General features: G+C 35.4%; 1 long non-coding RNA gene across 1 annotated transcript in view; it reads right to left on the minus strand.

Moving 5' to 3' along the window:
• Positions 1-7,691: 7,691 nt before the first annotated feature.
• Positions 7,692-25,539, minus strand: part of LOC141541235 (uncharacterized) — a 48,606-nt gene continuing 30,758 nt past the window's right edge. Inside the window, exon 3 of the long non-coding RNA XR_012481703.1 lies at positions 7,692-7,921. This is a non-coding gene — a long non-coding RNA (uncharacterized LOC141541235). The remainder of the gene's footprint in view (positions 7,922-25,539) is intronic.

A 25,539-nucleotide genomic window follows, 5' to 3' on the forward strand; every position in this document is an offset into this window, starting at 1 on the left:
CCCATTCAATTCCACCTACCAATTTCTCTTCTTTTAAGCTCCAACTAAAATTTCATCATTTAGAGGAAGTCTTTCCCATTTCCTCTTAATTCTAGTGCCTTCCCTCTGCTAATTATTTCTTCTCCTTGCTTTGTATATATTCATTTTCATGTTGTCTCTCCATTTGACTTTCCCAGAACTTAACACAGTACTTGGCACATAATAGGTACTTAATAAAGTTGATTGATTGGAAATGATTGTACAAATGCACACGTCAGCTTGAACTTTGATGCCAAAATTGATATTTATAGAAAGGACTGACTACTACAAATTATTTTTCTTTCTTGGGACAACTGTGTTGGCTGAATTATGGACTATTGATTCCAAAAGTTGCAAATATCTCATAGAATCCAAAATCTAATGCCTGTTCAAGCTTCTGACTGATTTAATTCATAAAGTGACCCTACACAGACTGTAACTCCTTTAATTGGAACTTTAGGAAAAGAAGAGCCAGATGGGTTTTTTTGTTAATGAGCAATTAATAGCAATTAATCCTCACACTCTTCAAAAATCTTCATTATAGAAGTATTTGCATTCCAGCAAAGAAATATTCTTATCTTGAAAGAATGTGTACTTCTTACCTAGAATTTAGAAAATGTAGGCAAACAGGACAGATGGGTTCACCAAGGGTCAAGAGAACATTACCAAATATGCAGTTAAATGATGAGACTCAGATAGACCACTGCCCTACCTATAGTTTTCTGTGGGTATTTATATTTGGAAAAATGAATACCCATATGTTTTTAAGGTTTCTTTTTTGATTTATTTTTATAAAGCTTTTTATTTTCAAAACATATACATAGATAGTTTTCAGCATTCATCCTTGCAAAACCTTGTTCCAAATTTTTTCTCCCTCCCTTCCCCCACCTCCTCCCCTAGAAAGTAAATCATCCAATATATGTTAAACATGGACAATTCTTCTATACATATTCCCACATTTATCTTACTACACAAGAATCAGCTCAAAAAGGAAAAAGAAAAGAAAATAAAATGCAAGCTAACAACAACCAAAAAAAGTGAAAATGCTATGTTGGGATCTACACTTAGTCCCCATAGTCCTCTCTCTGGGTACAGATCATTACAATGGCCTGAATCACATCACTGTTGAAAAGAGCCATGTCCTTCAAAATTGATCATCATATAATCTTGTTGTTGTGTACAATGTTCTCCTGGTTCTACTCATTTCACTTAGCATTAGTTCATGTAAGTCTCTTCAGGCTTTTCTGAAATTATCTTGCTGATCATTTTTTATAGAACAATAATATTCCATAACATTCATATACCATAACTTAGTCAGCCATTCTCCAACTCGTGAGCATCTACTTTATTTCCAGTTCCTTGCCACTACAAAAAAAGAAGGCTGCTACAAACATTTTTGCACATGTGGGTCCTTTTCCCTTTTTTTATGATCTCTTTGGGCTATAGGCCTAGTTAAAGATGCTGCTGTATCAAAGGGTATGCACAGTTTAATAGCCCTTTGGGCATAGTTCCATATTCCTCTCCAGAAAGGTTGGATCAGTTCACAACTCCACCAACAATGTATTAGTGTCCCAGTTTTCCTATATCCTTTCCAACATTCATCATTATCTTTTTGTCCTCTTAGCCAATCTGAGAGGAATATAGTGGTACCTAAGACTTGTCTTAATTTGCATTTCTTTGATCAATTGTGCTTTAGAGCGTTTTTTCATATGACTAGAAATAGTTTTAATTTTTTCATATGAAAATTGTCTGTTCATATTCTTTGACCATTCATCATATGGAGAATGGCTTGTATTCTTATGAATTTGAATCAATTCCCTGCATATTTTAGAAATGAGGCCTTTATTAGAACTCTTGGATGTAAAATTTTTTCCCCAGTTTACTGCTTCCTTTCTAATTTTGTTTGCATTGGTTTTGTTTGTATAAAAACTTTTTAACTTAATATAATCAAAATCATCCATTTTGCATTCTGTAATGTCTTGTTCTTCTTTGGCCAAAAATTCCTTTCTTCTCCATAGATCTGAAAGGTAGACTATTCTTTTTTTCTAATTTGTTTATGGTATCATCCTTTATGTCTCTGAACCCTGAATGCACATATCTGAAAGATGCATAGAGTGTAGTTCCTATCAAGGACCTTAGAACATCTTATTTCTTAGAGATCAAATTCTCTAGCTCTCTCTCTTTTTTATGTCAGGAGTTTTTTTTTAAACTCTTCTATTTAAACTCGCATACAGTTTGGATAGTGACTCTTATCTTAGGTATGGACCATCTGGATGGCACTAATGGCTACTGAACGTGGCTGTCATTTTTGCTTGTCACTAGACTTCTCTCACATGCCTTGTATATCTTTGCAGTCTCTCCAAGAGATTCAAAGTTTGGGGGAAAAAATTAAGGAAACTCTTTTCTTTATCTTTCAAATATATTGCTTTCCCCCCCTCATGGTTATATTTCTTAAGATACAGGAAAACAACATGTCATTAGGTTAATTATCCAGTAAAAGGTGTTTGGCAGTTTATTTATTTCTTTTTCTTGATTAACAAAAATCTATTTTGTCTCTTCTACATGTCCCCTCAAAAAAGAAAAAATCAGAACAAATATCCAGAAGTAGCATGTTTGTCATCTTCTCTCTGGAATCATGGTTGGTCAAATGCATTGACCAGAATTCTCAAATCTTTCCAAGTGGTTTCCTATATCATGTTATTTTTCTTGTATATATTATTGTTTGTCTTGCATAAACTATTGTTTTAATTCTCACTTCACTCTACATTAGTTCTTATGTCGACATATTTCTCTGAAAATATTTCTTTTATAATTTCTTATGACAACATGGTATTCCATTACATTCATTCGCCATCATTTGTTCAGCTATTTCCCAATTAATAGGCACTTTATAGCACCACACTCCTCCCCCGTACTATCCCAATTTCCACTTCATTGCCATTACCAAAAAATAAAACTACTGTAAATATTTTTATGCATATGGGTCCTTTTTCTTTTACTTTGATAATTTGGGAGTATAAGTTTAATAGTAATATTGCTGGATCTAAAGGTATGTACAGTTTAATAATTTTAGGGGCATAATTCCAAATTCTTTTCCAAATTCAATGACTAGCCCAATTTGCAATTCTACTAACAATTCATTAATCTATTTTCCTGTAACAGTTCCAACAGCTGTCATATTTTTTTGTTGTCAGCTTTGCAACCTGATGAGAATGCAGTGGAACTTGTACATCTCTAATTATTAGTGAGTTACCTGAGTTAGCCACTAGATGGCACTCTACTCTGACCTACCAGCCCAGGTCTGTTTCAGGGCCTTTCTGAGATACTTGAAGAAAATAGTCAATTTCTCTTAGGCTACAGTAACTCCAGGAGTTACATTGTAGGGATGGGGTTGTTTGAGCTGGTGGGCTATAGAACACTGAGTGAACAGAAGTACAGGGAGAACCTCCATATCAAATCAGCCCCAGGAGGGATTTCATGCAAATTTATGAGGAGCTCTTTGCACCTGTACTACAGATGATCCTGACCCATGATGATATACAGTAACTGTAGCAAAGCTAACATCAGTCTGTGCTATTGCCCTTATATTTCTAGTTTTCTCCTAGTCATTTCACTGTCCTGAATCAAAAGACCTACTTTGAACTAAAAAGATTTGGTAGCCAGGTAGCATTGTAGACAGAGTCTAAGGCCTGAATGTAAGAGTAAATTCAGGGGCAGCTAGGTGGCTCAGTGGATAGAGCACCAGCCCTGAAGTCAGGAGGATCTGAGTTCAAATTTGACCTCAAACATTTAGCACTTCCTAACTGTGTGGCCCTGGGCAAGTCATTTACCTTAGTTGCCTCAGGGGGAAAAAAAGAGTAAATTCAAATTCAGTCTCAGGGACTTGCCAGCTTACTAGATATTGAATAGGTCACTTATCCTCAATTTGCCTCAATTTGTCTTCAAATTGCTTCCAATTCTCAACATAAAATAAGGATGATAATAATGTTGCATTTAAATGAGATGTTTATAAAGTGATTAATACAGTGTCTGGCACACAGTAAGCACAATATAAGTGCTAAGTATATTATTATTGTTGTTGTTAATTAGAAGTAGTAATAGTAGTAGTGGTATCTACCAGATGAAGCATATGACTGAAATCTGAGACTTGGTCCTCCTTAAGTTGAGGAAGCCATAGCTTTCTGTTGGCCTCAGGTCACATTGATGTCACTTCTCTATTACCTAAGAATATAAAAACACTGGCTCATGTGAAATCATGTCCCTTTAAAAATGGAAGAAGTTCCAAGGCCTCAGTTGTCACCATGCCCTGCCCTCTTGACTAGATTCTTGGAGGAGAGGGAGATTATGTCTCTCTAAGGAGGACCTATATCCTGGTTGAGAATCTCTCAAAGCTATAACTACTAAACCTCCTTTTGTTAACTGTTGAATGACCTAAGTGATTCATTTAATTTTATATTAAAACTATCAGGAAACCAACCTAAGTCAGGCCCTGCCTATCAAAATGTGATATCTTCTTATATATATTAAGTACATTCCCTAGAAAGGACCCTGTAAAACACTTCTAGGGAAGATCTGAGACATGAGTTATACACCTAAGTTATATTATGAAAAATTTCCCCCAGAACTACAGGTGGGCACAATAGCCAAAGTGAGCAGAAAAAGCCTTATTCTGACTGTTCCTCTTCCTTGAGCTAAAGCTATATTATTTAAACTAAACTCAATCTGCCATAGGTATCTTAAGGAAAGATATGTCCTTTGAGTTAAGGTGGGAGGAGAATGTGTACTGTGCAGAGAAATATATTCATAGACATTTTTTAATAAGAACAACTCTTTTGTTGCCCTGGCAACTACAATAACTTCCCTTTCACCAGTCTCACTATTGCAAAGACCCAGAGGCCCCTCCAGAAACACAAGATAGCTGAGCTGTGAGCAAAGCACGTTTTCTGGTGACCAGCACAAGACAGGGAAAACACAGGTAAACAGAAATAAAAAAACAATATTCTACCTCAAATTCTGGATCAGTTATCTTGGGAAAGGTTAAACAACTTAATAATTTAGCACTTCTAAAGACAATAAAAGTAAAATAGTAAAAGACTACCTTGTAGGTAAACAAAATTTAGACAACTAGGTGGGAAAATTTCAGAAAAAAGACTAATAGGAATTCTTGGAAAAGTAAGTTAATAGAATAATAAGAAAAGAATAGTTAAATTTAGTATGAATAAAAGGAATGGATTCTGATGATGAACATTAAAACTGATATTTAAATATTGATATAGACATCTTGAAAATTTTCTAGGAAGAGCTAATACTTAGCAGAAGTAATGATCTGATTAAACTTTGCTTGCTGTATATATCTTGAGAAAGAACAAATAAAAGAATTTGTGTAAAATAAAAGAGAAAAAACATTTACATTTTTGTAGTAATTATATTTTTTGATTTTCCTGGTTCTACTTCATTCTATTATCAGTTTATACATGTCCTATGTGTCTTGGAATCCTTCATAGTTGTGATGTAATAATATCCCATTACACTTATAAGTCACAATTGTTTCAATCATTCTTCCATGAATAAGCACCCACTTATTTCCAGAGAGTTTTTGGTTTGGGTTTTGGTTTTGCAGGCAAAAAGTATGCCTATGAAAATTTTAGTATATTATGAGATCCTTGTTTCAGTATCTGACTTCTCTAGTTTATATGCCCAGCAGTGGAATCTCTGGGTCAAAGAGTATAAACAGAAAGGAATGAAATAAAATGAGATACATTTGTTATTAAAATTTAAAAAGAAACAATTTGAAGGAATATCTATGCCACAGATTTCTGTGATAAATGTTTGATATTCAAATCCAGGAAATGATACAAACATCAAACAAGAGTCATTCCCTTACAAATAAAAGATCAAAGAACATGAACAGAAAGTTCTCAAAAGAAGAAAGTCATTTTTAAATACTTCAAAGCATTGATTATAAAATAAATGCAAACTAGAACAACTCTAAGTTTTCACCTCACACTCATCAGATTGGCAAAGTTGACCAAAAAAATGGAAAATGACAATTATTAAAATGATATAGAACAGGAGCACTAATACACCATTCTGGAAAGCATTTTGGAACTATAACCAAAAAAATCCCTAAATTGTACACACAATACTTTGACCCAGGGATCAAAAACAAGGTAAAAAGATACAAATGTACAAAAGCATTTCTAGTAGCATGTTTTGTTAAAGCAAAGAAACAGAAATAAAATGGGCATCTATAAATTGGGAAATGGCTAAAATTATGGTGTATGAACATAATAGAAGGTTATTATACTATAAAAATTTCAAAATTAATCAATTGAGAGAAATCTAAGATTTGTAAAAATGATGCAAAATGAAGTGAACAGAATGTATATATATACTCCATGTATGTTATATATAGATAGATAGATATGTTGTCATATATATATATATGTATACACACACACACACACATATATATATATACACACAATCCATGTTGAATATATATATATATCTTCTGTGTATGTTTATTTGTGTTAAAGCTAGCTCAGTGTTTGGGAGGTTCAACAGGAAAGTATGGGAGAAGAGAGGTATTAGCCTGATTACCAAGCTGAAGGGCTTACAGGACTATGATGCTGATTTCATTGTCGTATGCCTGTGAAGCCTGGATAGTATACTGGTGCCATGCCAGGAAACCGAATTGCTTCCATTTGAGTTGTCTTAGGAATATTCTGAAGATTCTGAAAGGATGAGGTCCTTTCTCAAACTAAACTATCAAGCATCTATTGCAGAGAATGCAATTCTGATGGGCTAGCAATGTTGTCTGAATCCCAAATGTACACTTGCCAAAAAGATTATTTTATGGAGAACTCACACAGGGCAAGTGCTCAAATGGTGGTCAGAAAAAGCAATACAAGGACACTCTCAAAGTCTCTCAAGAACTTTGGAATTGATTGTGTGACATGGGAGACACTGGCATAGGATCACTCAGCATGGTGTGCCTTCATCAAAGAAGTTGTGTTCTATGAGCAAAGCAGAATTGAATTACCTCAGAAGAAATACTAGATGCACAAAGTTAGAAAAGCACCCCAAATGTCTGGGAATTATTTATGTCCCATCTATGCCAGAGCATTCCAAGCTTATATTGACTTGATCATACACAGTGAGACACATTATAACTCAACTCTAACAGTGATGTCATTTTGGTCCTCTTCTAGAACAAAAGACAACAAGCAACTATATGTGTTCTGCATATTCTATATGTTTGTGTCCCAAAAGTACATCTATATTTATAGATAAATAGATAGATAATATACACATACCATTTATATATATATATATATACATATATATATATACTATAAATATTTTATGGTATCTTATATCATATATACAAGTATGTCTCTACATATGGAATAAATACCATACATACACATGTATGTGTTATATTATATTGTTTTATTGTGTGTTTCACACATTGCATATATGTATATATACATATGTACACACACACTGACCACAAAATTGTAAGGCAACTTCAAAAGACTAAAAACTCTGATAAATGCAATGACAAATCAGGATTCAAAAAGATTGTGAAAAAGAATGATTCCCACTTCTTAGAGGAAAGATGGTGATCAATCAGACAATCATTTTCAGGCTCAAGAAATATAACAAAATTTATTTTATATTTTTATATTTATTTATTGGGGGAAAGTGTTGACCTTGTTAGGTACAGTATGTCCCCTGAGGGAAAACAGCAAGGGCTGCTCCAGTTATCTTCCATTTGTCCCAAAGGAATCCACTGTGCAGGCAGTCTACCATTCCTTGTTGCATTCCCCCAGCCAGCCTCTTCAGAAGAGGAGTCAGAACTTCTCATGCCTTCCATCTCCTCCTGAGTGAATGTCCCCTGAGTGAAAAAGCAAAAGAACTAGGCTGGGAGTTTTGACTTCCACCTCTGCCAGCAAAAGGCAACTAACTTCCACTTTCTGCTTCCAGCTGGATTAGGATGTGGAGAACCTCCACTAAAAAAAGGAGCAATTTACCTTTTGCCCCTAAGCCTCTCATCTCCTACTATGCCTCTCCTTTGATGCAAGAGGAAGGAGAAAATTGGTGGGAAATGGGACCTCTTTTTTGCTGTCAAGCAGATTCAACCTCCAGCTCCTGCTGTGCTTTATTCCTGCCTAATCTCCAGCCTTTGAAGGAAAGGGAAATTGTGAAGAAGGAGTGTGCCTTACATCCAATGATAAATATTCTCACACCTGGTCATCTTTATATCCTAGTGAGCCTTGAACTCCTATAGATCATCATCCAAATCCCATTTCCTACTCCCCACCACCCAATGCCTACACTTAACATACCTATCCCAAAGTTGCAATTAAATACCACCCAGCCTTCCTATTATGGCCTCTGGAATTGCCCTCATGGGAAATAAATTTCCCTTCATTTTAAATCACCACTATTTTAAAGCAGCTAGATAGTGCAATGAATAGAGTGCTGTCCCTGAACTCTGGAGGACCCGAATTCAAATATGACCGCAGACACTTAACACCTATTGTGCGACCCTCAACAAGTCACTTAACCCCAATTGCCTCACTCCCCTCCCCCCCTGCAAAAAAAAATCAGGTAATCATTAATCTCTCCTTCCAACTATTAATTCTTACTGGCTTGACCTTCATTCATCCTTCTTTCTCCTTGGCTAACTGATTGAGATGGGAAAGTTGGAATACTCATTACTCCCCATTGCCATTTCCAGATTCTCCCTTACCTGTATCACTCAGTAACTTCTTTGGGGTTTGTGCTATTCATATCAACTACCCAATCAAAATCCTAGAAATTATTGTCTACCAAGCCCCAGATCACTTTCCTTCCTTCCTTAATGAGTTTAGTATTTAGTTCACAATTTTTTTCTTCTCCTGCCTACATACTAGGTGATTTCAAAATATATAATTACTCTCCCTCAAGCACTCTAACCACTCACTTCCTCAGCCTACTTATTTCCCATGAGCTACACCTCCACCCCACTTCAGCCACATCACCTATTAAGATGGTCATACCTTTGATCTTACCATTACCCCCAAATGTACCTCTTTATATTCAAGAATTCCACAATTCCCTCATCCAACCATAATCTTTTGACTCATCTTACTCTGCCTTCCCTCCAAATTTTTCTCTTTGTCCAATGAACTCCAATCACTTGACCTCTCTAAGTCCTCTCTAAGGCTTTACATTAGACACTCTCTTGTCTTTTCCCCCTCGTGACCCCTTGATGAACTAATTTAAATCTACATTGTTCTCCTCTCTTAAATACTTAATCCCTTTAGCACATTGCCAATTGCATCCAGCCAAGTCTAAATCTTGGATCATTCTCACAATTCACTGCCTTTACTCCTCCACACATGCTACTGAACAAAAAAGGAGAAAACCATACAGCTATTTTAACTGGATCCACTGCAAATTTTATGTTACACAATCTTAACTGGGTCCTTATTGATGCTAAGCAATCTTACTATACTTCTCTCTTCATTTCACTATTCCACTCTACACAGCAGCCTTTTTCATTCTTCCTCAAACCTCCCATGACTCTCTCAGCTGAAAACTTTGCCTCATATTTTACCAAAAATGAGATTATTCATCATCATAAGATCTTTATTCTCCCTTCTTCATCTCCTTTCTCTCAAATCCTTTTTTCTTCACCCATTTCACATGATGAAGTGGTTCTGTTTCTTACCAAGGATAACCTCTATCTATTCAAGTAATACCATTCCATTCTATTCCTTCCAATAGACTGCCTGCTCTGCTTTCCTACTTTTTCTTTTATTTTTTAACTCTTCCTCTCTATTGGCTTATTCCCTACTGTCTATAAATATACTCATGTCTCCCTCATCCCAAAAAGACTCTCAATACTTTTATCCCCACTATTGTCCTATATTTCTTCTGCTTTTTATGGTCAAACTCCTCAAACAAACCATTTACAATAGATGCCTCCCCTTTCTCTCCTCTCACTCTCTTCTTAATTCCTTAAATCTAGCTGTCAACTTAATCATTCCACCAAAACTGCTCTCCCCAATGTTATAAATAATCTTTCAATTGCCAAATCCAATGGACTTTTCTCAGTTCTCATTCCTCTTGACCTCTTTGCAACTTTTGACACTCTTTGATACTCTCTTCTCCTTGGGTTTTTAGGATACTACTCTTTCCTATCTGGTCACTCCCTCCCAGTCTCCTTGGCTGGATCCTCATCAAGATCAAGATCTCCGATGCAGTGTTCTTCACTGTTCTATTTTGGACCCTCTTTGTTATATATTCCTAACAGTGGCATAGGTGGATTAAAACATATACACAATCTAGTAACATGTTAAGCATAGTCATAAATTGCTTTCCTGAATGGCTGAACTAATTCACACTTTTACCAACCATGCACTTATATGTTCCCCTCTTCTAAGTTCTCTCCAAAATTTGATATTGTCCTCATTGCGGAACCTCACAGCTTGTTTAATTTGCATTTCTCTAATAGTATTTTGAATTTTTTTTCCCCATGTGGTACTTGATAGCTTGCTTTTCTTCTTTTGAGAACTTTCTGTTCTTATTCTTTGACTATCTATCTATTAGGAAATGGATCTGAGTTTTATCAGTTTGAATCAATTCTTTTTACATCTTGGATATGAGACTTTCATCAGAGAAATTTGCTCCAAAGATTTTTTTTTTTTTTACCAGTTACCAGTTTCCTTTCTAATTTTAATTTAACTTCTTTGGATTTGCTTGTGCAAAACCACTTCCATTAATTGTTACAAGGGAAAGGAAGGTGAGGAGGAGGGCAGAGAGTGAAAGTTAAGCAAAAAGAAAGAAAAGAGTATAAAAGATACTTTTTTAAATATATAGGAAAAAGCAGAAAGAATTTCAGAAGGGGATACAGACAAGCAAAGAAAGTTGACTACCACATTAAACTTAATACATTTTAAAATAAAGTAATGATTTTACATATAGTCCTTTTCTTCTGATCTTCTATGCATATGAAAATGTTCATGTTTGTTAATGATTCCAGCTTGTTAATTAAAAAAAAAAAAGAAAAAAAAAAACATTTATTATTTACTCTATACTAAACATAGGAAAAACAAATAAAACAATACCTTGTAAGGTAGTTGCTACTGTTGTTCCCATTTTACAGTTGAGGAAACTAGACAGTAAGAAATTAAGTGACTTGCCCAGGGTCACACAGCTAGTAAGTATCTGAGGCTGTATTTCAGTTCAGGTCTTCCTGACTCCATTCATGTACCACCCAGCTGCCTACTAGGAGAGAAAACACATATAAATAGATTCTGCAAAAGATATAGAAAGACAAAGTGATCCTTAAGGTGCAATGGCAGGTCAGATGGCAATGTCTGGGAATCCAGAAGGCATAGTAATAATATAGATCACCAGTCCACTCTCTTAGAGAAAGAGTACAGTTGGTGACTCAATTCTTATTTGAATAGTTTGATGACTGTTCTCATATAATTGCAAATTGTTTTCCAAAGTAATTGGACCAATTAATTCACAGTTTTAACAACAGTGTATTGGTGTGTTTGTCTTCCCCTTCCAAGAGTGAAATCTTTGCCAATTTACTGGAAAGAGAGCTTTAAGAGAATTAAGACGAATACATAAGCCTAAGGCAAAACATTCCAGTGGCTTTTAAAAAATGAAAACAAAAAATGGATAAAATTATGCACAGAGTAAACAGAAGCTGTGTTGAATTTTGCAGCCACCTCTCTTCAGCTAAACTACATTAAACTCCAAATGAGCTTAGAATGCAACCCAGAAATTATCTGAGAAACAGACTAAGTTACAGATGACACCAGTAGATGATCTAAAGACAGAAGATTGACGTGTGTTCAAGGTTCTAAGATAGAGATGGATGAAGAATTTTTGTTTTGGTTCCTAAGCAGCCCAAAAGTCTCTCCAAGAAGATCATTACAAACTAGAGATAGACTAGAGACAGACTAGAGGCCTGGGGTCTGTGAACTTATTTCATTAATATCTTGATAATTATTTTTCAATAGAACTTATTTCCTTTTTAAACCTATTTTATGTTATGCATTAAAAAAAATTATTTTGAGAAGGGATCCAACACTCTGCCAAACTATCAAATTATCTAGACTTACAGATATAATCTAATACATAGCATGCCATATTCTGGATTTCTATAAAATAGGTTCAATCATATCTATTTAGCTTGTTTTTTTCCTACCCAGAGTTGTTTCAGAATATGACCCAGAATATTGCTCAAGTATATAACTATACTTCAGTCTGAGTCTCCATGGATATGGCTTAACAGAGTACCCAGATCCTGTATAAGCACAAAAGATAATAATTTATATAATAAGTACAGGATCACCTTTATTTCATTCTACAGAAAATTTTAAAAAAAAAAAAACTTAAAGGACATAGTAGTCTTTAAACAATAAAACTTTCCTATCTTACTAATGATTCCCCTGTTCCTCCTGGGTCCCTACAGTTAGTTAGTTAGTTCATAGCTCTATATTGTGTTTTGGACTCTCCCCCCAAAATGATATTTCTAGAGCAGCTACATAGTACAGTAGATAAAGTACTAGCCCTGGAGTCAGGAGAATCTAAGTTCAAATCCAGCCTCAGATACTTAATACTTATTAGCTATGTGACCCTAGGCCAGTCACTTAACCCCATTTGCCTTGCCAAAAAAAAAAAATAATAATAATATATTTGATCTCAGCAATAAATACAGGATTCCAGCCTTATATTACCCTAAGGACTGGAATTACCTCAGAAGGAATATGGGCTTAAGATTTCTAAAGGGACAACTATAAGATCTAGATTGCTCCCTTTCCATAAAAATGTACTGTCCAGATAATACAGAATAGTAACAAAGGACAAAGTTCAGCGTCTTTTTTTATCCTATATCTATATCCTATAGATAGATAAATTAGCTAGGATAGACAGATACATATTTAGAGTAACAGACAGAGGGACCTTGGGATCTTCTTTTTAAGAAGCCAGTAATAACTTAGAAATTCCCCCTTCTCTTACTAGAAGAACTGATTCCATAAATACCACAGAAATTAGACATTGTTGAGGAATTTGCCAGTCTACTAACATAAAAGGCTGGAGTCCAAAAACTCTACTCCTAAATATTTAGAAATGTCATGTGCCCAAGACAGCTTGCTGTAGTGTTTTCCCTATTCCATGATCAAGTCTGCTTTTAGCATTACTGTTCTCTGTATTTCTCAGTCCTCAGATTTTCATCTTTCTTTTTGTGTGTTATCTTCCCCAATTGGGATATTAACTCCTTGAGAGCAAGGATTATTTTTCCTTTTTTTCCTTTTTTTTTCCTTATATTTTTATACCCAGGGTTTAGCATATAGTAAGCATATGATTTGGATAAGTAAATGGAGAGAGAGACAGAGTTCTCACAGGTAACCACTTGCCTTCATATTTGTAAGTGTATACTGCAACCCAAAATGATTAGAAAAAAACAGATTTTTTTTAAAATAGCACAAATATGAAATATCCTAAGAAAATTATCCATAAGGATTTTGAATCCATATGGAGTCAGAATCATAGAAGTGGATAAATCTGTATGATGTGAGTTTGGGAGAAATATCTGCTCATCAGAAAGAAAAAAAACTAAAGAGAAAAAGAAAAAAAAAGGGGGGGAGAGGTACAGAGAAACAGAGAGAGACAAAGATAGAGACAGAGAGGCAAAGAGATAGAGATGGTTGCTTTCTTCTTTATTTCCTTTTTTTTCTTCTTTCTTTTCTTCCTTGCTTGCTTTATCTAATCAAAATGGTTACCATTTGAGCTCTGTTCCCATCCAGCACAGACATTTCAAATCCAAAGAAGAGGAGAGCTATTAAATAAGTTCCTTTTCATTTAGAGGTCTCCCAAGTAGAATTAGCTATATGAAGAGTAGCATCAAATTTCATATATACTTATTAAAATGAAATTAATTAATTAGACAAATTCTCATATGCAATCTATTGTTCTTTCTGTATTTGAATGTATGTGCTTATTGATGATTAAGTTCATAAATAAAAAAGAAATGTTAAAATTTTTTAAAGAAAAGAAAATTCATTTTCCGGAAGCTAGCTCAGAAAATCTGCCCTTAGAAAAATAAAATAAAGACAAAAGACTCCTCTCATAAGCAGCTCACCATATGTTTCTCCTTTCAGTGGGGAAGAAGAGTAAAAATCCCCCATTCCACCCCCACCCCTGTCCTGCTACATTTTGGTCTGGAAGTCCAAGGGAGAGGAAACTTTAAAAAAAAAAAAAAAAAAAAAAAAAAAAAAAAAAAAAAAAAAAGCTATTTCCACAATTAGATTGTATAGACCATGGAGAAAAGGTGGCTCTTTCAGTAAGAGTCCTTCTCCTCTAATTATCTCAGAGATGGCTTTATTCACTGATCCACCAAAGGAGTTCCCTAAGTAGTCTCAGCAAGGGGCTGGGCCACAATATATCTCCATAAGAGGAGCCATTCATGTCCTATAATCTCAGCAAGTTAATTGGAGGGAGAGGAAATCCTTCAAAATGAGCAAAAGCTAACTTGAACTTCATTACAAATACTCTCCCCTTAACTAAACATTAGCTGCCTCATCAAAGCAACTGGGATCTTTTAGGCTCACTTGTCTGCATTCTTAATCCTGGACTGTTCTCTGGAGACTTGGAAAAGCTCCAGCATTTATCCGTTAGCCATAATTCTTGAGTGCTTCTTGAGTGCCACCCATGAAGTCCCAGAAAGAAAAAAAAAAAAAAAAACAAAACAAAACAATGCTAATAAGTTCTTAAACTGCCAAAATTAAGTCTTTTGGAGGATCCAGAGCTGTTGAGCCTAAAGAGTACATAGTTATACAAATCTGGTAAACAAATAACAGTTTCCACAGGTAACCACTTGCCTTTGTATTTTGTAAGTATATATTATTCCAACCCAAAACAATTAGATTTTTTTAATAGCATAAATATGAAATGTCCTAAGAAAAATTATCCATTAAAGGTTTGAATTCATATGGAGTCAAAATCATAGAAAGTGGATAAATCTGTGTGATGTGAGTTTGGGAGAAATATCTGCTCCTCAGAATGCTCCTCAGGAGCACATAATAGAGGCAAAATTTTTATTCACCAAGAGAATGAGCCAAATCAATGAGCAGTATCCCCCTGATTCTTTAGTTAAGTCACTTGTGTTGGAATGGGAACAGAGTTCAAAATGGTAACTCATTTTGATCAGGCAGGGCAGGAAAGGAGGGAAAATGAAGAAAAAAGAAAAGAAAGAAGGAAACAAGCATTCCTCTCCCTCCATCTTTCTGTCTCTGTCTTTCCATTTTTTATCTCTATCTCTCTATCTCTATCTCTGTCTGTATATATGTCTCTCTTTCTCTCTGTCTCCATTTCTTTCTGTCTCTCTTACTCTTTCTCTCAAACTTTCTGAGAGATTCTGAAAGGATCACTCAATTAGTAAATGTCTGGTTGATTGTTGTCCCTTGTTCTGGAAGAGGACCAAAATATTATCACAATGTTAGAGTCGAGTTATAGTATGTCTGAATGTAACTGATCAAATCAATATGAGCTTGGCGTGCTCTGTCACAGGTTGGACACACATAATCTCTATGAACATTTGGGCTAGCTCTCTAATCTTGTGTGTCTTCTGAGCTACAATTCTGCTTTGCTCATAAAGCACTGCACCTTCTTTGATGAGAGCATGTCACACTGGGCAGTCCTGTGCCAGTGTCTCCCATGTAATACAATAAATTCTAAAGTTCTTAAAAGACACCTTGAAAGCATCTTTGTATTGTTTTTTCTGACCACCATTTGAGCATTTGCCCTGTCTGAGTCCTCCATTAAATAATCTTTTTAGCATTCATTTGACATTCAAACAATGTGGCCAGCCCAACGGAGTTGCACTCTTTGCAGTAGAGTTAGAATGCTTGGCAGTTCAGTTCAAGAAAGGACCTCCATAAGGAATTTATGACCAAAGAAGAACTAGAGAACATTATTGATTACAAAATAGAAAATTTTGATTATATCAAATTGAAAAGTTTTTGTACAAGCAAAACTAATGCAGACAAGAGTAGAAGGGAAGCAATAAACTGGGAAAACATTTTTACAGTCAAAGGTTCTGATAAAGGCCTCATTTCCAAAATATATAAAGAATGGACTCTAATTTAAAAGAAATCAAGCCATTCTCCAATTGATAAATGGTCAAAGGATATGAACAGACAATTCTCAGACAAAGAAATTGAAACTATTTCTAGCCATATGACCTTAGGTAGGCTTCTTTTTATAATGGCTAGAAACTGGAAATTGAATGGATGCCCATCAAGTGGAGGATGGCTGGGTAAACTATGCTATATGAATGTTATGGAATATTATTGTTCTGCAAAAAAATGACTAGCAGGATGAACATAGAGAGGCTTGGAGAGACTTACATGAACTGATGCTGAATGAGATGAGCAGAACCAGGAGATCATTATACATGGCAATAAGATTATATGATGATCAATTCTGATGGATGTGGCTCTCTTCAACAATGAATTCAGACCAATTCCAATTCATCAGTAATTGCTATACCCAGCAAAAGAACACTGGAAAATGAGTGTAGACCACAACATAACATTTATAGTCTTTCTGTTGTTGTTTGTTTGCATTTTTGTTTTTCTTCCCAGGTAATTTTTACCTTCTTTCTAAATCCGATTTTTCTTGTGTAGCAAGACAACTGTATAAATACGTATACATGTATTGTATTTAACATACACTAACATATTTAACATATATGGAACTACTTGCCATCTAGGGGATGGGGTGGAGGAAAGAAGGGAAAAAGTTGGAACAGAAGTTTTTACAAGGGTCAATGTTGAAAAATTACCCATGCATATGTTTTGTCAATAAAAAGCTATAATACAGAATAAAAAAAGAAAGAAAAGTGGGCTTCAGGGTGGGGATATATTAGGTATAGTATAAATGAAGCTGTTTTCTTCTCTTCCACAACTTTAATTGAATGGAGTTGAGTAGTGGACAAGATCAAATTACCTTCACAAAGTTGATTTTTAAAATTCTCCTTTTGCCTGGTCACTAGGTAATAAGTCACTGCTCCTCCTTCTAGTTCTAAGGGCAAAATGGGCACATTACCCAATGTTCTTAAGCCAACCCCAAAGGGAATTTTATTAAAATGGATATGAAAATAGTAACTACTGCTATGTGAGTAACCGAAAAATTGTGTCCTATTTCCAACATCATTGTAATTTTTTTTAAGTTAATTTAATCATTCAGATTCTTTTTCTGATGTCCATGTATTTTCCCCAAAATAATGCTGCCTCTTGAAAAAAAGCCTAGCCATTATGTATTTGATTAAACAATTAGCAAGCAGGGGCAGGGAATAAAACAAAAAAGAAGCAGCAGATGATCTGCATCAGAAAATGGCTTTTATGATGATTTGGAGACAGAAACCTTAATTTTTTTCTTTTTAAACCTGCAGTAGACAACCCCCTTTGTCTTCTTGTTCTTTGTATCACTGGAAACTGAGTAATTATGAAATTCTTAAATTAAGTTTATCAAACATAATATATTGGCATGTATTATATAGATAAAAATTGAAAATATAATAGGGGCAAGTAGCTAGTGCAGTGGATAGTGCATCAGCCCTGAAGTCAGGAGGACCTGAGTTCAAATGTGGTCTCAGATACTTAACTTCCTAGTTGTGTGATCCTGGGCAAGTCACTTAACCTCAATTGCCTCAGAGGAGAAAAAAGAATAGACATAATAGGCTTTGAAATTTTTACTTTGGGAATTTCATTACATTGGGTTATATGTCCTGGAATCTAAGAGGATAAGTAATAGCAGTGACCTGTATTCCTGAGCAATGACGATGATGAGCAGTAATGAAGAGTTGAAGTGAAGCAACGATAAATAGGACAAAGAGGAACACTGAAATGTGAGTGGAGAAAATGTTGCACAACTAATGAGGGAAAGGAAAGGGGGAACCCCATTTGTCAGCGCATAGATCCCATGAGAAGCAGTGTCCCCTATAAAATGAATTTACAGGCCCGAAAACCTAGATTGATAAATAAAAGGTTTATTGTAGGAATTTGGAAGTAAAGCTCAGTTAGAAAGACGCCAGGGCCAAAGGTGGCCGCTGGGCGGGCAGGAACCCTTACATGGCTGGAAGGATACCATGTGTTGGCTGGGAGGGCTCCTGCAATGAGGGCTCCAGCTTGTTTCTTTTATACCTAGAAGATGATGGGCGGTACCCAGTTCTGGCGGGCTTTTCAGTTAGCCCAGATCAGGTGAGGGCTGGGGGAAGCTGAGCTGATGATGGGGGCTGGGCCCGGATATTCATAGGGTGCCTTTGACCAGGATTTGTGAATCAAGGTCAGTCATGGGTTGGGCAATTAGGAATCTTAAAGGGACCCCAACCCTCATCACAACCACCTATTGCTGAGAAATAGATCCACTTGGTCTGCAGGAATCAGAAAATGAGTCATCATTTCATTTGAACAAAGATGTCAGAGCATGGATAGCCACTATATGCCTCCAGTTGACTTGAATTTTTGTTAGAAATAATACTCTTGACACTGAAAATCAGATATCAAGGAAAATTTATTAAAGAAGAATCTTAAGGAATTGTCTTAACGTTTCTGGCCACATGCAGGCCCCCCTCTTCTTTGGGAAGAGGGAGCATGGATTACAGAAGTGAGGGAACCTTTATACTTGGAGAGACAGCTCCTTCCTTCAGAGAGTGGATTGGTCTGTTTTATTCGGGTTACAGTCTTTCTGATACACCCACTACATGTTTCCCCTTTGTATGTATAAAGTACCTGCCCCCATCATACATCCCATATTCAAAAATGGCAGAAAACTCCTCTGGGGTGTGTTGTTTAATATTCAATTAGCCTATTAAGCAGTCTTAGTAGTGATTTGGTCAAATCAGGTCATTGACCCCAACTAGTTTGGGCTGGATGGGCTATTATCTTAAGTTTTTGTTTTTCTCAAAACCACAAGATCCTTTCTGATTGCTGAATACACCTGTGCCTTCCTCGCCCCCAAATTCCTTGTTTGCTCAAGGCTTCTATTGATCACTTAATTGTTCTGTGAATCTTAACCTTCCTTAACCTCTTACATTCTGAAAACCTCTTGGTCAGTGATGTCCACTATCCCTCACTACCTCAAAGCTTGTTACACTGTGGAAACCCAACTTGTCAGCATTTCTCACAATTTATAAACTACTTCCTATTTCTTTAGTGGTTTACTATTACATGTAAAATATTACATATAGTTTGAGCATAAAAACCTGCACTAAAATTATATTCTGATGACCCCATTGTGGTGTGAAAGTGACCTCTTTTCTTATTCCAATAGAGTACAAACCTTACTAGATCCCACCAGTATCAGAAAGCTTTGATTAAGGCTCAGTTTATTCAGGTTAACAAGTCTAAGTCCAAAGAAGCTTATGACTAGGTTGGTTTGGGGTAATGGATTTTTTTTTAACCACATATTTAAAAAAAAAAAAAAAAAGCCCATTAAGTGAAATAAGAAGCCAAAATGTCAGAGTAAAGGCAGGAACTTACCTTAGCTCTCCCTTAAGCCCTTCCAAATACTTATACATAATGGCTCTAAAGAAATTCTAGAGCAACAGAATGCACAAAAGGATGGAGTAAAACCATTTTCCATCCCAGGACAACTTGGAAAATCAGCATGAAAAGTCTATATCACCAAGGTAAAAGTGGAATACAGCCTAGCCCAACTCCAGTAAAGTGGCAGGAGGCCTTGGGAGCTACTGAATCAGCAGCAGCTATAGCAGCGTCCAGAGTTCTCAGCTTAAGGTTGAACAACTGGTCAGAAGATTACAGGAGTCTATTTGCTAGCACTGTGGTAAAAAAAAAAACTGTTGTTTTGCCCATTCTCAGAGTCAGTCCTCAGTGGCAGTCCCAGGGCAAAGAAAAATACTAGCACACCAGTTTACTGCCATAATGAGGGGAGACCCTCCTTCATAATTTCAGAACAAAAAAGAGTGCTTGTGGTTGCTCACAGACCAGAGCACAGACCAGGATAGTAGTAAACACACCTCTACTTAAGTCATACACCTTAGAACTGAAAATTTACAGATCCCTAGAAGGATCTCTGAAAATAGTTATACAAAACCCCTGAAGCTTGAGACAGAGTGAGTACTTTTTGCCCTGGGATTAGAGCTTTATTTTAACAAAAAGTTAAAAATCAAGAAATAGGCTAGGAAAATAAACAAACAATAGAAAAAGATTCTGACCACATAACATTGCTATAGTGACAAAGATCAAAACACACATCCAGAAGATAACAAAGTCAAAACTTATACATCTAAAGCCTCCAAGAAAATATGAAATGATCTCAAGCCATGAAAGAGCAAAAAAGAGTAAGAGAAGTAGAGAAAAAATTTGGAAGAGAAATTACAGTGATACAAGAAAATCATGAAAAGTAAGTCAATAACTTGGTAAAACAGACAAAAAACAGACTAAATCTATTGGAAAAGGAAATACAAAAAGTCATTGGGGAAAAGAATGCCTTAAAATCAGAACTGGCCAATTGAGGGGGGGGTAAAAAAAAAATCTACTAAAAAAAAAAAACTTCTTTAAAAATATAGACAAATAGAAAAGAATATACAAAAGCTCACTATTGATTGGAAAAAATAATTAATTAAAATTTGAGCAAATAGAAATTAATAACTTTATGAGAAATCAAGAAATAATAAAACAAAATCAAAAGATGAAAAAATAAAAGACAATTTGAAATATCATTGGAAAAATCAAATGACCTGAAAAATAGGTTCAGGAGAGATCATTTAAAAATTACTTGACTTCTTGAAAATCATGCTCATTAAAGATGTCATCTTTCAAGAAATTATCAAGGAAAACTGCCTTGAGATTTTAAAACCAGAGGTCAAAATACAAATTGAAAGAATTCATTGATTACCTTCTGAAAGAAATATCAAAATGAAAACTCCCAGGAAAATTATTGGAAATTCTAAAGCTCCCAGGTCAAGGAGGAAATATTGCAAGCAGCCAGAAAGAAATAATTCAAGTATAGTAAAACTGCAGTCAGGAACCACAGGTTTTTCTCAATATTCAGCAGTTTCTACATTAAAAAATCAAAAGGCCCGGGCAGCTAGGTGGCGCAGTGGATAGAGCACCAGCCCTGAATTCAGGAGGACCCGAATTCAAATTTGGTCTCAGACACTTAACACTTCCTAGCTGTGGGACCCTGGGCAAGTCACTTAACCCCAGCCTCAAAAAAAAAAAAAAAATCAAAAGGCCTAGAATATGATATTCCAGAAGGCAAAAGAGCTAGAATTACTACCAAGAATCACCTACCCAACAAAAGTATAATCCATATATAAAATTAAATAATGGACTTCTAAACTTTCTTATTTAAAAAAAAATCTGGATACAAAATTTGACTTTCAAATAAATACAAGACTCTAAAGAAGCATAACAATATAAACAGAAAGGGTTGAACTGTTTATATTCCTACATGGAAAGATAATATTTGTAACTTAGAAGAACTTTCTCAATATTAGGACAGTTAGAGGGAGTGTATATATAGACAGGGTACAGGTATTAGTTGAATGTGAAGAGATAATTAATATCTAAAAAGGTAAAATTAAGGAATGAGTGAAATGTCCTGGGAGAGAGGGAAAGAGGGAGCTAGAATGGAGTAAGCGATCACACATAAAAGGACAAAAAAAAAAAAAGCTTTTATAGTGAAGGGGATGAGGGGGAGATAACAAGTGAGTGAACTTTACTCTCATCAGATCTGGCCCAAAGAGGGAATAACATACACACTCAATTGTGTATAGGAAATCTATCTTAACCTACAGGAAGTAGGGGGGGAAGGGGATAAGAAAATGGGGAAAGGGTAGATTGGGGGAGGGGGTGATGAGAACCAAAACACTTTTGACGAGGGAAAAGGTGAAAGGAGAAAGAGTGGAATAAATAATGGGGAAATACAGTTAATAAGTAACTGTGGGGAGGGGGATCGAAGCAAGTTTCTCTAATAAGGCTTCATTTCTTAAACACATAGAGAACATAGTCAAATTTATAAAAATAAGAATGATTCTTCAATTGATAAATGATCAAAAGATGAAGCAATCCTAGCTATCTATAGCCATATGAAAAAAAAAAAGTTTTAAATCACTATTAATTGGAGAAATCCAAATTAAAACAAATCTGAAATATTACTATATATATTAATATAATATATACATATTAGATTGGCTAATAGGACAGAAGAAAAGGAAAATGACAAGTGGTAGAGGGGATGTGAGGAAAATGAGACATTAATGCACTGTTAGTAGAATTATGAACTGATTCAATCACTCTGTAAAGCAACTTATAACTATGCCCAAAGATCTATAAAACCATGCATACATCTGGGGAAGGGGAGAAAGAAGGAGAAATTGGAACACAAAGTTCTGCAAGAGTTAATATTGAAGAATTATCCATGCATATGTTTTGAAAAATAAAAAGCTTTAATAAAAGAAAAAAACATGCATACCCTTTGACTGAGCAATGCCACTATCCAAAAGAGATAAAAAACAAAACAAAACAAAAGGAAAAAGACCTATATGTGCACAAATTATCTAGCAGCTCTTTTCTGGGAACAAAGAATTGAAAATTGAGAGCATGTCCATCGGTTGGAGATTAGCTGGATAAACTGTGGTGTGATTTAAAAAAAAAAAAAATCCACTAACCTCTAATGGTTTACTCTTTTTGTTGTTGTAATGAGTAACCACACAAATTTAATCAAACATAGTTAAAATATTGAAGAAATAAGCTTATGGCAAATATAACCTATATCAAATTGCTTACCATTTTAGAGAGGAAGAAAAAATTGGAACTCAAAAAAAATTGTAAGTGAATGTTAAAAATTGTCTTTACATGTAATTAGGAAAAATAAAATAAATAAGCATATAAAAGAAAATGTAATAATGATAAATAACAAAATGACAATAAAATTCAATTCTATCTGCATGTATTTTTCCAAATTAATGCCATTTGATGACATTCTAAATCAAGCCATTTATTTATGTAATGTAATGGATCACTTTACTTGTTTGTCTATACATATTATTAACTTGTAAGCATATTACATCCAGATCAAAACCCCTTTTTTTTTTTTACACCAATGTAATAATTTTAAACACAAAAGGGATGTTACCCAGGAATCTGAATCTTTTCAGATATTGATTGCTCACTCTAGAAATTATGAGCTCTTAACACCAGAGGACGCTCAAGGGAAAAACAAACTATGGCTTAGCCGGGAGCAAGCTACTTCCTTTCCCTAGTGTTCTCACTTTTTTAGGTGACAATGTTTATCTTTCTTATTAGCCTAAGAATACTGTCAGTATAGATTTATCTAATTAGAATCTTGTTTTAGCCTAATCCAGAAGGAAAATCTCTCTTCTCCACTCAATGCAGCTTTGCAAAGGGTCCTAATTGCATGAGCATTGCATAATGGAATTGATCACACATGCATGATTTAATTGCATATAGGGTTTTATTAATATAACAGGGGACTGGCAAGAGCCCAGTTCTTGCTGTGCAGAGTGCTAATTGATGTAATTCCCTACATGGAAAAGATTGGGGAGGTTGCTTCCAAGAAGTCAGGAGAAATTCTGAAACTGGTTATAGTCTATTAATCTCACAAGTGTAGATAAGGTTCTCTGACTGTGGCTTTAGACCTAAAACTGCCAGTATCTTCAAATGACCCTATAATCTGTTTCTTCTTTCTTTAGCTGACTTCTTGCCTTTCAGCATCCAGTGAGACAATGCTATAAAGAGAGAAGCTCTCTCAATCTACTGCAGACATGTGGCCCATGATCAGGGCCTTAGTTTTGGGTTTTGGTGTTTGCTTTTTAGTTTTATGTGAAATGATTGACAACCTTGTGAGCTTCCAAAGGTCAGGAAAACAAGCCACCAGAGATTTAGGAGTCCAATCTTCAATTTGCATACATCTGGTCCAGCTGCTGGATGAGGAAGTAAAAAAGGGGAAAGCCTTGGTCCTGACTCAATGAATTAACAAGCACTCTCAAAATCTCAGGGCTACTCCTAGCACAATGAAAGGGAGCTGTAGTTGGATTTGGAATAAAGCTACTGTTACAAACTGGAGCTTATTTGGAATAAATTTATGCTTCACATTTGTAGGAACCCCCTCAAGAGATTCTCTGCCCAGAACATTCATTTTAAAATGCATTAATTTTCAGGATCCACTAGAGAAAAATTAGCAATTTTTTTATACTTCTGTGTTGAGTTATTATTGTTCAGTCTTTATTTCCAATGTTTTTCCCCAAAGTCAGTTCCTTTTGAGATGATTTTTTTCTGATTTTTGCAGTTGTTAATTAGCCAAATGTTTAAATAGTGTTATTTTCTGTATTTCTGAATTCTGTGCAAGCATTGATAGTGAGGCTAACATGAGAAGCATGGTTTCTACATCATTAAAATGATGGCACCTCATTAAAAAATATTACTTTTTTTCCCTTTTTGCAATTAAATTGACCTAACCTTTCCTGTGAGATCTTTAGTCCATAGGATTAAGTTTGTCCACTTGCCTAGAGACTCAAAGTAATCAACCCTTGGTGATTACAACCTTTCCTTTGAAACCTTTCCCTTTTTCAGATTTTATTTGATTTTGTTTGCTATTCTCTCTAATCTAGTCTACTTGTCCTGTTGGTATGCTTTGACTTCAAATAGAAGTGTCTTTGCAATGGCAGGGATCTAATAGGGAAAATTTTGGTTACTCTTTGAAATAAGAACCCAGAGGAAATTACTTTGACCTCCATGGGGATTGTTGTTGTTATTGTTTGTCTTTTATTCTTGAAGATGACCGTGACATCATGGAGGGAGGGCTGTGCAAGGTCACCTGCCTCACTTTCTCCTCCAGAGCCATCTGGGTCCAGTAGCCAGATAAAGATCAGAGATGGCCCCGGATGCAGTGAGAGACCTTGGCCTTTTTAAGCTCAGGTCTGTAACAGCTCTCAGTTTGGCTAAGGCAATTGTCACAAACTTCTTGTAAGGAAAAGACTCTTGTGCTCTGTGAATAGGGACTCAGCTTTGCTTCTGAGATAAGAAGTTTGATTATCTTTTTCTTTGAAGTGATTCAATAAGTAAATCCACCCTGAAAGTATGGGTCAAGAACAGGGAGGTGACAAGGGAGAGGAGGTGTCCCTAAAAGGAAATGGAAAGAGTTCATTGTATCAACTCGACAGGATCCAGAACCAGTTTACAAACACAGGACCAACTTGGTTTCATGCCTCACTCCTGTACTAGATTCTTTAGGGAAGATTTGTAGATCTATGTATTTGGGTAGTCTGATATAGTAGTGACAACATTTCCCTCTAAGATAGGAAGCTGATTATCTTTTTTTTTTTTTTTCTTTTCTTCATTGCCTTTGGGTTTGGGAAAGCCACTTCAAATATCTAGATAGGCCCTTTTATTAAGTGTTAAGCACATGGCAATCCCTAGTAAATTTTATGAAATGTTCTTTAATGAATCTGCATAA

Source organism: Sminthopsis crassicaudata, chromosome 4 (genome assembly GCF_048593235.1).
Source record: "Sminthopsis crassicaudata isolate SCR6 chromosome 4, ASM4859323v1, whole genome shotgun sequence".
NCBI lineage: Eukaryota > Metazoa > Chordata > Mammalia > Dasyuromorphia > Dasyuridae > Sminthopsis > Sminthopsis crassicaudata.